This window comes from Sorex araneus, chromosome 11 (genome assembly GCF_027595985.1).
Source record: "Sorex araneus isolate mSorAra2 chromosome 11, mSorAra2.pri, whole genome shotgun sequence".
Classification (NCBI taxonomy): domain Eukaryota; kingdom Metazoa; phylum Chordata; class Mammalia; order Eulipotyphla; family Soricidae; genus Sorex; species Sorex araneus.
In genome coordinates, this window is record NC_073312.1 from 16,984,519 (window position 1) to 16,999,337 (window position 14,819).

The window sequence follows — 14,819 nt, forward strand, 5'->3', positions numbered from 1 at the left end:
TGGTCTTTTCAGGGGTGGGGGAGAAGCATTCAGCACCTTTCCTAGAAATCTATGCTCTTTAAGCAAACAGAAGTGTCTTCCAAATTTCACTGGAACTGAAATTGACCACACCATCCAACCACCTCCTACCTCATTCCAATCCCCCCAAAGGTATGATATCACTCTGGGAAACACTGTGGAATGATGATATACTTTACTCAACTGATACATAAAACACAGAACTAAGAACTTTAAACCTCTTTTATTCCACCCATTCACCAGATCTTCACACAGTACAATCATAAATTTCTTTTTTTTTTTTTTTGCTTTTTGGGTCACACCCAGCGATGCTCAGGGGTTACTCCTGGCTCTGCACTCAGGAATTACTCCTGGCGGTGCTTGGGGGACCATATGGGATGCCGGGGATCGAACCCGGGTCGGCCGCGTGCAAGGCAAATGCCCTACCCGCTGTGCTATCGCTCCGGCCCCACAATCATAAGTTTCTGAGTCACCTACCAACTAATCAACTAATCATTAATCAGTCAAAGGACCTTACCGGGAAGAACAATAACAGCATCTTTGAACTAAAATGGGTTTTAGGATGACTGATCCTAAGCACTCACATATTTTATACATAGCACTGTTGTCTCATTGTGCATCTACAGTTAGCACTGTTGTCTCATTGTGCATTGATTTGCTCGATCAGGCACCAGTAACGTCTCCATTGTGAGACTTGTTAAAATTAAATAAAAATGAAGTAGCACTGTAGTCGAGTTGTTCATCGATTTGCTCAATCGGGCACCAGTAACATCTCCATTGTGAGACTTGTTGTTACTGTTTTTGGCATATCGAATACACCACGGGGAGCTTACCAGGCTCTGCCTCATGGCTGGGATACTCTCGGTAGCTTGCCGGGCTCTCCGAGAGGGGTGGAGAAATCAAACCAAGGCAAACACCCTACCTGCTGTGCTATTGCTCCTTACTCAAAATATCTCAAGCATAATAAGTATTGTTCAACTAAAAAATGACAAGCATTACTATGTCTAAGAGAATTCAGATACTTTAGAACTAATCCTCTAAAATCCAAAAACAATGTTAGTTACAAAATTTTAACTAGAAATACCTTATAACAACTATCCTCATATTAGACTTAAAAGTTACAATGGAGTCATCAACAGGATTTCTCCTTTTCCAAACATTTCAGTAAATATTGAATTAGTTTATTCATCATGTGTTTAGGTTTCCTGCTGGGAAACATAATTAAAATTAAACAACTTACAATTCTAGAGGGCTAAAGGAGACCAGGGCTTTTCCAGTAGTCAGTTGAGCATTCCCTAACCAAGTGCTAGAACTATTCAACATGTAACAATCACTCAGCAGATGGCACTCTTCCCTTTGAGCCCAAATTAAACAAGCTCCAAGAAATTTGCTTTGCAACATGCAGGTGTGATATACAAAGCAGGGAGTTCTCTTTAACTCGCTTAACTTGATTGTCACATTCCTCCAGAATTGCACTCATCAAAAGCTGATAGTCCAGTCAAATGATTTTAAAGAATCCAGAGAAATTCACATTTTAAGACAACAAGCACAATAAAATATCACTGAACTTAAGTCATTGCTAACTAGTAGGCTTCTGAGTCCTTATTATCTAGAAGAAACACTGTTCTTACTCAGATATAAAATGTTTTTATATCTGCCCTATTACATCCTGCTATAAAGATTAACAGCTTTTCAGTGACTATGACCAGATTCTCATCTATCAAATATTTTACTCAAATATTTAAAGATAAAGTGTTTTGAGAACAATGAACTCATCACAATCACAGTTTCACTGAGTTGAAGACGAGGCATTTTGTAGTTAAAAATTATTTTGATACACACATAGAAAAGTCAATTACCAGGTCAGAGACACAGTACAAAGGATGTGAACCACAGTTCACTCTCTGGTACTGATTATGATTCCCTGAGCACTGTCAGAAGTGACCCCTGAGAACAGAACCAGGAATAAGTCCTGAGCATCACTAGGTGTGGCCCTAAAACAAACAAAAAGTTTGGGGCAATATCCATTTTTGATTCAATGATGATATGGATTTTACTTTATGTATACTAACCCCCAACTATTAGAAAGATAAATTAGGTTTCTCACATTTCTGAAATCTTTCTTTGAAATTAAAAGAACTGCTAGTGTAGAGACAGAACTTCCTTTTAGCACAATCTCCTGTTGAAAGCCAAACTTTTCAGCATTTTATTACGAATTGCCTCAAAAATTCTACCTTTCTCTAAGGCAGACTAAATTCAGTTTTGGTAATATAAGTCATAGGAGGAAGGCAAAGTAAGATTCACTGTCACTGTCCTCCCACTGCTCATCGATTTGCTCCAGCGGGCACCAGTAACGTCCCTACTGTGAGACTTTTTACTATTTTTGGCATATCCTATACACCACGGGTAGCATGCCAGGCTCTGCCGTGCAGGCGAGATACTTTTGGTAGCTTGCCGGGCTCTCCTGTGTTAGTACCTATGTACTCAGTGGTGAGAAAAATAGTTTGAGGCTCTTTAAGATTTGAGATTTCAGATAACTGATTTGAAAGGGCTGGAGCTATAGCACAGCAGGTAGGGCGGTTCCCTTGCACGTGGCCAACCCGGGTTTGAAAGTAAGATTAACACTTTAAAAACTCAAAAGAACTTGAAAGTGGAGTAAGGAATGTGAAGCATCATCTTAATTGCTAATCTCTTTCCCCTTTCTACTCTCATTTGCACCCCTCATCCTCTGTACTTAAAGACCAGTACAATTCCATCTGAACTCTGATAATCATCCTTCCCCAACACTTCTTAAATATTAAAAGGTTGACACTTACAGAATTTTTTTCAAATGAATAAAATAAACAAGATAAGTGATGACCAATGCAGTTAACAGCTCTGATTTTTGAATCCACTCAAAGCAGTGTTCTTAAGGAGTTCTTAGAAAGATCTCGATCTTCAAATAAAGCTCTGTGGACAAACCAAGTAAGCCTAATTACCTTCTCCATGAGGATACTGAGTAAACTTATCTTTCTGTTACATCCTAAGTCCAATGGATAAAAGTAAGATGGGATGAGACTTTTGTATGGAAAAAAGAAATGTTATTGCACAGGAAAAGCTGAGTCACTATGGAAAATCTTCACAGAAACTTCGAGGAAGATAACTTTAAAGAGAAACACCAAGTCCCCAAAATTCTGAAGCTCCACACTTTTCCAAAAGGATTGCTTTCTACACTGCTGGACTTCCAGCTCCCATAGAAGACAACAGGAGATTTGGAAGTTCCATGACTCCTGAACTCCGCCTGCATAATTGTCCTTTCCTCTTCTATCTAGGGAAGTGAGCATTTCCTTGATGAGGATGGGGAGGAGAAAAATTACAAGACTAAATTTCAAAGGGCTAAGAGAAGTAGCAAACACAATAAAATAGCAGTGTCAAGAGGGCCAAAGAAATAGTACAATAGATAAGGCACTTGTTTTGCACATGAACAACCCAGGTTCAATCCCTGACTCTCCCTAGTATCTCCTGAGACCCTCCAGGAGTGATCCATGAGCACTGTTAGGTATAGCCCCAAACTAAAGAGAAAAGTGCTTTTTCTTTTAATGGAATTTTAGACCACTCCCAGTGGTGCTCAGAGACAGATCCATGTATTCTGGAAATAGAACCTGGGTCTCACTTATGCAAAACATGTGTGCTCCAGCCCTTTGAGTTATCTACCAAAAGTGTTCCAAAAGCATATCTAAACATGGATGGCTGATGGCTTGTTGTAAAATTCTCTATACATAATTTTTTTCTTGGGGGTTGGGAGAGGAATGCTGGAAATCCAATTAAAGGCCTCATACACAAGCAAAAAGTGCTCTACTAAGCACACAGCTGACCCAACTGTGGACATTTTTTATCCTGTGAAAATCATCTAAGACTAATATAAAAAATGTAAGTTTTATAATCCAAGGTTCAAAAGATAGCCTTGTTTGAGGAAGCAGCAAACTGTTAATGTACTGCCAACCCACTATATGTTAGTTCCCTGCTCCTGGCAATTTGAAACAAAGAAGTTTCAAAGTTCATTTTATATAAGAGAATCTTACTACTTTCACTTAAGCTTTAACTAAAGTCATTTAAAAAAAAAAGCAAAAAAGAAGTTTATGGTGGTGATCTCATCAGTTTTGGGAGTAAGAGGAGAAGGTGGAGTATGGGTGGCTTCCCAAGTGATTGCTCAGGGGGCTCAGGGACCCTTTCTGGGGCATGATTCAGTGCTGTGTCCCTAAGGATGCAGTGCTGCTCAGGCCCCGAGATAACAGAGAATAACTGGGACACTCCAACAGGTGCTTGGGGGCCTCCCTAGCTACACCTGGCAAAGCTTGGAGACCAGGTGGTGCCAGGGATTGAAATAGAGACTAGTGCATGCAAGGTATGTGCATTAACCTCTGTAGTCTCTCTCCAGTCCCAGTTTCTTTCTTTTCTTCCTTTCTTCCTTTCTTTCTGCTTTTTGGGTCACACCCCGCGATGTGCAAAGGTTACTCCTGGCTTTGCACTCAGGAACTACTCCTGGCAGTGCTCAGGGAACCAAATGGGAAGATGGGAATCGAAACCCGGTCGGCTGTGTGCAAGGCAAACGCCCTACCCGCTGTGTTATCACTCCAGTCCCTCCAGTCCCAGTTTCAATTCAGATAATATCTCAACTTAAATCTAAACTCAACATAAAAAAAGTAGCTGTGTGCTTAAGAAAAACATCTTTATAATTACAGTTCTGTTTTTTAAATATTAAAAACTAGTCTACACCAATGTTTTTCAACCTTTTCTTGTTTCTTGTTTCCTTCCCAGGACCTTCTTCACCCCCAATCCACCACCCCTGTTATAGTCCTGTCGGTTGGCCCAAGTCTCAATCCATGGCCACCCATTTATGGGGTTTCCACCTGTGGTCCTCTGGAATATTCTGAGTATCCACAGGGAATCATATACCTTCCAGTTGAGAAATACTGGTCTATTATCTAAGAAAAATACTATCTTTCAGGGAGGGGGGGAAGCAAATTTTAAGAATAGTAAAAAAAATATTTTATACTTTTGTGGATTATTATTACTTTTTCACATTCATTCTCTAAATGTTCTACCATACTTTTTATTATACTTTTCCTTAAGTGCAGCAATGTCCTAGGAATTTGATAGATATTATTAATACAACTTTTCAAAGATATCCAACAAAAATGTTTAAGGAAATGAGACTGAATCTCATTATCTATGCTATCACATAAGACTTTAGAGTAAGTGACATCATATTTTAACATCAAAATGTTTTTTCAAGTTAATTTTTAGTTAAGTGTGTTCTATGCATACTGTTGACATTCAAATACTATTATATGAATATCAGGTGGATAATTTTTAACTTTTCCTAAAGGGAAAAGTATACCCCAAACAACATTACACATGTGCCCATAACTTGATAGGATTAGAAGAAAAATACTCTAAATAGCATAGATTATACATGGGATAAAGGATAACACCCTTTTTGTCTTGGTTTGGTTTTTTGGTCACAATGGCTATACAAGGGATTACTTCTGACTCTGTGTCAGAGATCATTCTTGCCAATGAAACAGTGCTGGGGACTGAACTGGCGCTGACCCTATGCAAGACAATGACCTAGTCCACCGTACTGTCTCTCCTACCCCAACAACCTTCTTTACATTTCAAGCTGTAGTTAATAAACCTGAGTGATTTAACGAGATTTCTTGTATACACAATTCATAACAGTAAAAATTTGAGACTGTCTTGGCTTTCAGCCAAAAGAATTTTAGTCACTGGCAAAACCCAGAAAGACCTCATAACAATCTCATCTGTAAATCCTCTGGCATGGACCCAAAGATCAAATGATAGATCATTAATATAGAAGACATGAAATAAAGTTTTAGGTCACTGATATTAAATTTCAATGGTATGACATACTCCATTATAGGGGCTGAGAATCCTTTTTCTGCCAAGGGCCATTTGACTATTTATAACATAATCCACAGGCTACACAATACATGAAAAAGGGTCACAGGCAGTGGCCGATGAGAAGCACTCGTTTCTGTCCTATCATGTACCAAGTTCAAACCACAATTTCTTAGGCCTAACATGGCCTCAGGTTGCACGTTCCCCACCCCTGCTCTACTGCTACTCAATTTCAAATAGGGAATCTATGTTGAAAGGGAAAGATGGATGCCTTGATTACATATCTAACTTTTTGTATTAAAACTACGTATTCACTATTTCTAAGACTTTTCAAAAACACTGTGATGTTGAAAATAATGTTTAGTGTAAGAAAACAGGTTAGTAACTTCTGTTATAGTAACATATATTAATTGCTGGAGCGATAGCATAGTGGGTATGGTGTTTGCCTTGCACGCGGCCGACCTGGGTTCGATTCTTCCATCCCTCTCGGAGAGCCCGGCAAGCTATCGAGAGTATCCAGCCCACATGGCAGAGCCTGGCAAGCTATCCGAGGCGTATTCAATTATGCCAACAACAGTAACAACAAGTCTTACAATGGAGATGTTACTGGCACCTGCTTGAGCAAATCGATGAGCAATGGGATGACAGTGATGACAGTGATATAGTAATACAGCTTGAACATTTAAAATTCAATGTATACTTGATTTAAACATTTCTGAAAATTAAATTTTATTAAATTAGTAATGAACATTATCAGGTCTCTGCCATAATCCTAAATATTACTTAAAACAGCTCCTTAGATTGTAATCAATTTGCTTAACCTATATACTACATTGATGAAACAGCAACACTGAGTTTCCTGAGAGATGTGTGAAGCAAAGAATAAGTCAAAGCTACACACATACACACAAAAGCTCTTCATTTATGGCTAAATTTTAGGAGGTAATTCACATGGAATTCAGAATATGCTTAGTTAAAATCCAGCTCAGCCTGAAATGGTAATGGTAATCAGAAGGTGATCAGGCCAACCGATTTAGTATGAAACCATAATCAATCCTAGGGAATTAGTCTATCCTGAGTAGTTGGAACCCCATACACATGAAAAACTTTTTTAAAAAAACATTGCAGGAACTGCAGAGATAGAACATGCGCCCAGCATGTGAGAGGCCCTGAGTTCAATCCCCAACATCCTGGTGAGTACCGTATAGGGCCCACTCCCACCTCCCCTGGTGTGTGAGCCACCTAGCAATGTATAAACACTGGCTTAAGTATCTATGGGAATAGGACCTCCAGAATGTCACTGAGTGAGGCCCCTATTTGGTTCTCAAAAGACTTAAACATGGGGCTGGAGTGATAGTACAGCAGATAGGGCATTTGCCTTGCACATGGCCGACCCGGGTTCGATTCCAGCATCCCATTTGGTCCCCCAAGCACAGCCAGGAATGAGTCCTGAGTGCATGAGCCAGGAGTAACCCCTGAGCATTGCAGGGTGTGACCCAAAAAGCAAAAAAAAAAAGACAAACAATTTAGTAATTAAAAAAAATGCATCTAATCAAATTCTAACATCCCAGCCAAGCATACACCTGTTATAGGGCTGGAGAGATAGCTCACAGGCAGAGCACATGCTTTACAGGGAGAAGGCCCAGGCTTGATACCCTGCGCTGCATGGTCACTGGAGCACTGCTAGGACTGACACCTAGGTACAGAGCTGGAAGAAGACCCCAGACACTGCCAGGTGTGGCTCAAAATCAAAATAAATAAATACTGTTGAGATTCTTCTTCCAAAATCAAAAGGTGATTCTACTTAATGCAAATGAATCATCCTCCTTCATATTTAAATATAAGTGTGGTTGTATACAGAAGAATGTGGCTAAACAAAGACCCGGGGGTCATGTAGATTCTGTGAAGACATTTCACTGACTTGCATTTTTTACAGTGCAAGAGCAGCTGGATCGCGCAGTGATGTGGGTTCACTCCAGCTATCGGCAGAGTCTGGGTTCAAAGCCACCTTCTAGCTATCCACCTTGGACAAGATTTAACTTCTCTATGTATCTTTTTAGTCACTGGGTTGTCATGATGATTAATGAAATAATATAAAACTCTGAGCCTGGCACTGCGATAGAACAAATAGATACTGCATATTATAAGCATTTGCTGAGTCTTCCCTTTCTGGGTAGCAGAAGACAAAGCTTTCTTCAAAAATGTATTTTAATATGTTGACAATACTAAACACATAAAGCACATACTGAGCCCCAGACTCTCCTCTAAGTATTTTATACATAACAACCTGGTTAAGCTAAGGCTCTAATATTATCATTCCCTACCTTTCTAAAAGAGCCACTTTGGCCAGAGCTATGTTTTCAATGTTCATGTAATTTCTTTCCTCAAAAGAAATACTTCAAACACCATGGTGACAAAGTCTAAGTGCTGTCCAATACTGCTAATCAACTACTCTGAGATAAAGGTGATTAAATAGCTAACAACTTGCTGGCTTAGGTGTAACAAAAAGACTCAGATATGATGTAAGTTTTACTTCAGGAAGTCTGAACATCAAAAGTTGCACTCTACCTGTGTCTAGAGGTTTTTTATGATGTAGACTAAAGCTGATGCTCTACACTCATCTCAAAAGACATTCTAGTTTTACAAAAACTAGATCCACAGATTATTATTAGTAGTAGTATTGTTAGCTTGCTTTTTATGGCCATACCAGAGCGGTCCTCAGCAATCACTCCAGGTGGGACTCCCAGAATTGTTAATGGTCCCAGGGATCAAACATATGTGCCCTACTGGCTTACTATCTCTCAGATCCTAAATCCATACTTGAAGCCATTGAGCAGAACTCACTTTTATCGAAATACATAAAGTTATACTGAAGAAGGGTTAGAAATAGCTACATACAATATTATCCGATTCATTTTTATAATATACTTATATTCTAAAAATAAAGAATGTAAGCATATTACGAAAAGACAAAATATTTTCCAGTTGCCTATGACCATGTCAAATGTTTACATCAAACACTTCCTAACACTATACATGTAAAAACTACAACATATTGAAAGTCTCATATCTCAAGAACCCAAATGATGTTTAACTTTCAAAACATAACTTTTTCTTTAAAAAGAAAAAGCTATTACCAACATGCTAGTATTTTAGGTCAATTTTAAGAGCTAGCTGCAGGTTATTACTTAATATTTAAAAAAAAAAAAGAGGCGTAAAAGTGACCAGTTCTTTTTTTTTTTTCGTCCCCTCTCTTTGCTTTTCATTTTAAGCAAAAGGAAAAAAGTTACAATACAATCGCAACTTAGCAAAGTTCTACAAATAGTCCAGTAGTAACTTAACTCGATAAATGAGTTGGTTCTGTCCTGAAGTTACACAAGAATGTTAATAGGCGAGCAACTTAATGAAAACTTAACGCTATGCTCTTACTTCATTCTACCACCATCCTCATCAGAAGCCTTCTGAAAACCAACCTTAAAGATGTTGTCGGCATGACAGTAAATGTGCACTTACTGGAAGGAAAACAACCATTACATCCTGCTAAGCCTTAAATGTATGAGTTCACGTTCAACGCTCCCAAGGTCTGTGCAGCTGCTTTTCCACCCCGGGGCCCTTGTCAATTCCTTCAGGAAGTGGCCCCCAGGGCCCACTCAAAGCCTGCAGGTTGCGATCAATTGCACTTCTCTGGTGCAGGTCAGTTGCCACTGCACGTGCGCCAAAGGAATGGGCAGGTTTGAGCGACGCCCCCATTTCGGCACCGACTCGCACTTAAATCTCAGCGATAACAGCACCCTCCCCCCCCACCCCGCCCCAACGTTCACCTGAGGCTATTCCCGTCCTTTTCCTCGAAGCCGAGCTTATTCTTACAGGCTCTGCGGTCTTCCCTCAGCTCTTAGCAGCAAACCCCCAGGGAGGCTGGACAAGCCCCACACACCGGCTCCGCCGAGCGGCTGCCAACTCTGCTGCCTGTCACCCCGGGCAGGAAGCGCAACCTAACATGCAGACGTCTGTCGGGGTGGGGTGGGTGTGCAGCGAGAGAGAGGGGAGGGGAGCGGCGCGGGGCGGCCCGCAGAAGTGGCTTCAGTTAACAACTTGCAACTTCCAGCACAAGTTCCCGGAGCGCAGGGGAACAAAACAAACCCGCGCTCGGAGCCCCGCTTGGCCCAAGCGCGGGAACGTCCCAGCCTCCCGGAGCGCACCTTGTGCGCCGCGGCCACCGGCGCGCCCGCAGAGCTCCACGTTTCGAACTCCCCGCCCTCCCGGGGGGGAAAGGCCCGGGAGCGCCGAGAGGGTCGGGCCGATCCCCCCTGCCGAGACCCTCGCGGCCGGCCCCTCCCCGTCCCGTCAGCCTGAGGAGCCGGTGCGCCGTCGGGCGGCCGAGGGGTTCACCTGAGGCCGCAGGGGCAGCCGAGACGGAGTCACCTCAGCCCCCACCGCGGCGCGACACCCGCGGAGGGTCGCCGCCGTCCGGCGCGCGGGGCGGAGGGGCGGGACGCCGCCGCCTTCTCTCCCCTCAGGATTACCTTTGCGCTCGCCGCCGGCTTTGTGCTTCCCTCCTCGGCCGCGGTCGCCGGGGCTGCAGCGGCCGCCCGCCCGCCCGCTCCGCCGCCGCCGCCGCCGCCTCTTAAGCGCCGGACCGACCCGGAGGGGAGGGGGTGTGAGACCCCGGACCCAGCCCTGGCTGGCAGGAAGCGGCGACACCTGGATCGCCACCGACGCTGCTTCTCGCTCTCCCAAACCTAAATGCAAGCCCCTTCCTTCCCCTCCCGCCCCTCGCCCCGGCGACCGTTAAGGGCTGGCGGCTCGCGCTCTGGCGGGACTGGCCGAGCGCCCCCCAGAGCGGGACCTGGCCCCGCCCCCAGGCCCCGCCCTCAGGCCCCCTAGCGCCCTTGGCCCCGCCCCCTGCAGGTCCGCCCCGCGGTCGCCCCCAAGCGCCCCTGGTCCCGCCCCGCGGGCCCCCGGGCGTCGCGGCCCCGCCCCTCAGGATCACAGGACGTCTCTGGCCACACCCCCCGGGAGCCCCGCCCCCGACGCCCGCTTTAACGCTGGCCCCGCCCCGAGCGCCCCTCCAGCGCCTCAGCTCCGCCCCCGGCAGCCCCCTTCCTGCCGGCTAGCGCCGAGCCTGCGGAACGGCAGCACCGGGGGCCTCCCGCGAGCCAGGCCCGCGGCGGCCGCAGGGTGCTCCGCAGGCGGTGCCGCTTCGTCCCCGAAGGGTGGGAGAGCGGAACGACCCTGCCGGAAACCCGACCGAGAGTGTGGGGGGAGGAGACGCGTCTCGGAAAGGTCTCCCTCCCGAACCCCCGGCCCCCCACTTCCGAGGCCGAGCCGCCGCTTTCCAGAGGCGGCCTCTGCAGCCCACTCTCGCGGCTGGATCTTCAGAAGGGGCAGGCGGCGGCTGAGGCTCGGTCTTTACACGCCCCCCCTTAGGAGGGGCCTGGATTTTCTTTGCAGCATATTTGCCTGCGGGGCTGCCTCCTCCCCCCCACCACTCACTTCCAGGGAAGGGCTGGAATTCGATCCTACTCTGCTACGACCCACCGAGGGTCCTCGGCCCCCCACTTTCGCCCAGAGCATGTGACCTCCTAAGAAGAGCTGATCGCCTGGAGGGGCAAAAAGCCCGTGGCACCGCCAGCCTTTAAATTGGAGCCGGGGCCGGGCAAACTCCGGCACGCAATTGCAGAAATGTGGCTCCATCCACAGGTGACACTGGGCGCCCACCGTCGCCGCCCAAACACGTTTCTCATCCCAACCTCCGCTCGAAATAGACCGCCGGGCAACGCACGCCTTTCTCTGCCACCCACGACTAGCACATCCCTCCCGCACATGGGCACGGATCCACTCACAAGCACACTCTTCCAAGCGCCATTCTGGTTATTCAAGTCCCTTGAGTCCACCCCACCCTTGACACACACAACAAACTTCATTCCCCACCCTTATCTCCTTGCATTTCCAAGGCTCCAGACCTCTCCATTTCCTTCCTCGGCTGCAGGCTCTTCTCTTCCCCCTCAAATACTTCTCACACACCCCACCTTTTTCCCCTCCCCTCCCTCTTCGCTAAAAATGTGCTAATTAAAATGTAGTTTCCCCTTCCCACATATAAAGTGTGGAAAATGAATCTTGTCTTGGCACAAACCAAGTGATTCAATGTATCCTGGTTTTCTCTCTGCACTGGACTAAGGCTATAGAATTTTTGGGTCTACCACCATCTCCCGTCTGCTCAAAATCTAACCATGCCTGCTGGCTTTTAAAGGATCAGGCATGGGGAAGGTTTGCTGGCTTGGGGGAGAAAATATTTTTCTCCGAAAATGCTCAGGCTGTCATTTTATTTGACATTTGAAAATAGCTGCAGCATTTGAGAGATATTGGGAGTGGCTGAAATGTTTTCTTGCCTTTTAAAACCGAGAGAGGAAAAATAAGAAAAAGAGAAAGCAAAGCTTCTGCATGCAAAAAGAATAGTGTTTTTTATCATTAACAACAACCCAAAAGTACGTTAAGGGCGCACATCAGACAATAGTCAAATAGGCATCCGCCAGCCCCAAATTTAGACCCCCTCAAAGGAAGACACATTAGCATAATCCATTTTAAGCATGTCTGGAGAGCAATCATTCCCTTTGGCACAGTTTCTGGGCGAAATGGATTAAAAAAAAAAAAAAGATCTGCTCACCTTCTGAGGATTGAAGGCTTTCTGGTGTTCCAGGGTGGTAGGTGGTGTGGGTCTTCGCTGTTCTGGATGGAGGTGTGGATTCTGCAGTGCTGCACAGAAGCCCACTGCAGCCTCTGACCGGCGGCGGCGGCGGCGGCGGAGGCAGCAGCAGCCGCAGCCGCAGCGGCAGCTTCTCCCAGTGCTGAGTAGTAAAGTGTGTGACTTGGTGGAGACTCCACAATTACCATTAGGCGCTTGCTGCTCCGAGGGGAGGCGGAATCTTTCTTAAAGGAGTGGGTTTTGTTTTTCTCCTCCGCGCTCGCTTCCTATGAGACAGAAAGGGTGGAAGCAGCGAGTGTTTTTGGACAGAGTAAGGCAGTACAGCTGTGGGAGGTCAAGGTTAAAATTAACTGGGTGATCGAGGGAGTGATTTAGTGTGAGTCAATGAAATGCTGGAAGCATCAGTTTTAAAGAGCCCTGTATTCACTTCAAACATTGGGGCTCATGGAAAAGACGAACATGCCTTGAAACGAGTTAGTATTTTGTGCTTAGATTTAATTTCCAGTCATTGCACTAAAGTGATGACTATCTAAGACTAGTTGTATTTAGTACTTAATATGAGAATATACGGAAGACTCATTTATATGACTTGGAACAACGAAGTCAGGTCTTCCCATCTTATAAGCGTGCCTGGAATTTCAGTGAATGTCAATATTAGAAAATATACTATTAACAGAACGTTGTGAAAATCAAAATGTGATTTATAGAAACAACGGAAAATATGGTATCTAAAAGAATTTTAGATAAGTATTATGCTATTTTAATGGCAGTTCAGAAGTCAGCAAAAGTAAAAAGTGAATAATCAGACTTGGGGCCCAAGCAATAGCACAGCCGGTAGGGCTCTTGGTATGCACCCTGTGGACCTGGGTTCTATTCCTGACATATCCCATATGGTCACCAAAGCCCACCAGGGCAGATTCCTGAGCACAGAGCCAGGAGTAAATCCTGATGCTGGGTGTTACCGAAAAACCTAAAAAAAAAAAAAAAAAAAAAGTGGGGCAAGGGGGGGGTAGAGAAAGAAATGAATTTAGTAGAGTAAGCTACATTAAATACATGTGAATCTAGTATTTAGACTATTAAGATATGATATGTCCACACATGAGCAACTTAAGAATCTGCATTATAATTTTAATTTTATTTTGGGGGTTGTGGGACACACCCAGCAGTAGTGCTTTGGGGACCATGAGGTGGCAGATTGAACCCCAGGCTCGCACATGCAAAGTTGAGCCATCTGCCTGATGATAAGTTTGTTTAAAAAACAATATTCCTCATGGGGCCAGAATGATAGAAGAGTGGGTAAGGCATTTGCCTTGTATGTGGTCACCCTGGTTCCATCTCTGGCACCCCATAGGATCCCCTATGCCTGGCAGGAAGATCCCTGAGCCTAGAGCCAGGAGTAAGCCCTAAGCATTGCTGGGTGTGGCCCCAAAACAACAACAAAAATTCCTTAATTTAAACAATTTAAACAATGAATTGGGGCTGGAACGATAGCGCAGCGGGTAGGGCGTCCACCTTGCATGTGGCCGACCTGGGTTTGATTCCTCTGTCCCTCTCAGAGAGCCCAGCAAGCTACCAAGAGTATCTCGCCCGCACAGCAGAGCCTGGCAAGCTACCCGTGGCATATTTGATATGCCAAAAACAGTAACAACAAGTCTCACAATGGAGACGTTACTGGTGCCCGCTGGAGCAAATCAATGAGCAATGGGAGGACAGTGACAGTGAAACAATGAACATGATTTTTTTAAGGATCATATTTTATTGTATCATATTTTATCATATTTTTAAGGATCATACTTATCTACATCAGGATCCTCCGTGAGCTGTATTACAGATTCAGCACCAGGATCTCACCATTCTCCAAGGAAGTGATCATCGACGTAAAGAGAGGGATTCGGCAGGGCAACACCATTTCACCAAAACTCTTCAGTGCTACCCTCGAGACCGTCATGCGACGGCTGGAATGGGAAGGAATGGGAGTGAAGATAGACGGGAGTGAAGATGGAAGTTACCAACTGGATTCCACAGGACATCAAAAGAACGAGTGGCCACCCACCTACGAGATGGTCAGACTTCATCATCAAGACCCTGAACGAGACACTTTATGGTATTGAGACACCATAAATAACACAGTTATTCCTAGTTGAGTTTCAGGCATACAAACTTCCAACACCAATCCTGTCGCCAGTGTCAACTTTCC

The 14,819-nt window shown here is 44.8% G+C and overlaps 1 protein-coding gene across 4 annotated transcripts in view; it reads right to left on the reverse strand.

The window, feature by feature from the left end:
* ADD3 (adducin 3) overlaps nucleotides 1-12,885 on the reverse strand; it is a 142,487-nt gene extending 129,602 nt beyond the window's left edge. For 2 of the 4 annotated variants that reach the window (XM_055119002.1, XM_055119003.1), the window contains exon 1: nucleotides 12,584-12,884. The gene's annotated coding sequence lies outside the window, so the exon portion shown is untranslated. Of the gene's footprint in view, nucleotides 1-10,442; nucleotides 10,693-12,583 lie in introns of those variants that run through there. The other 2 variants (XM_055118997.1, XM_055118998.1) reach the window with 2 other exon arrangements.
* Nucleotides 12,886-14,819: the final 1,934 nt, after the last annotated feature.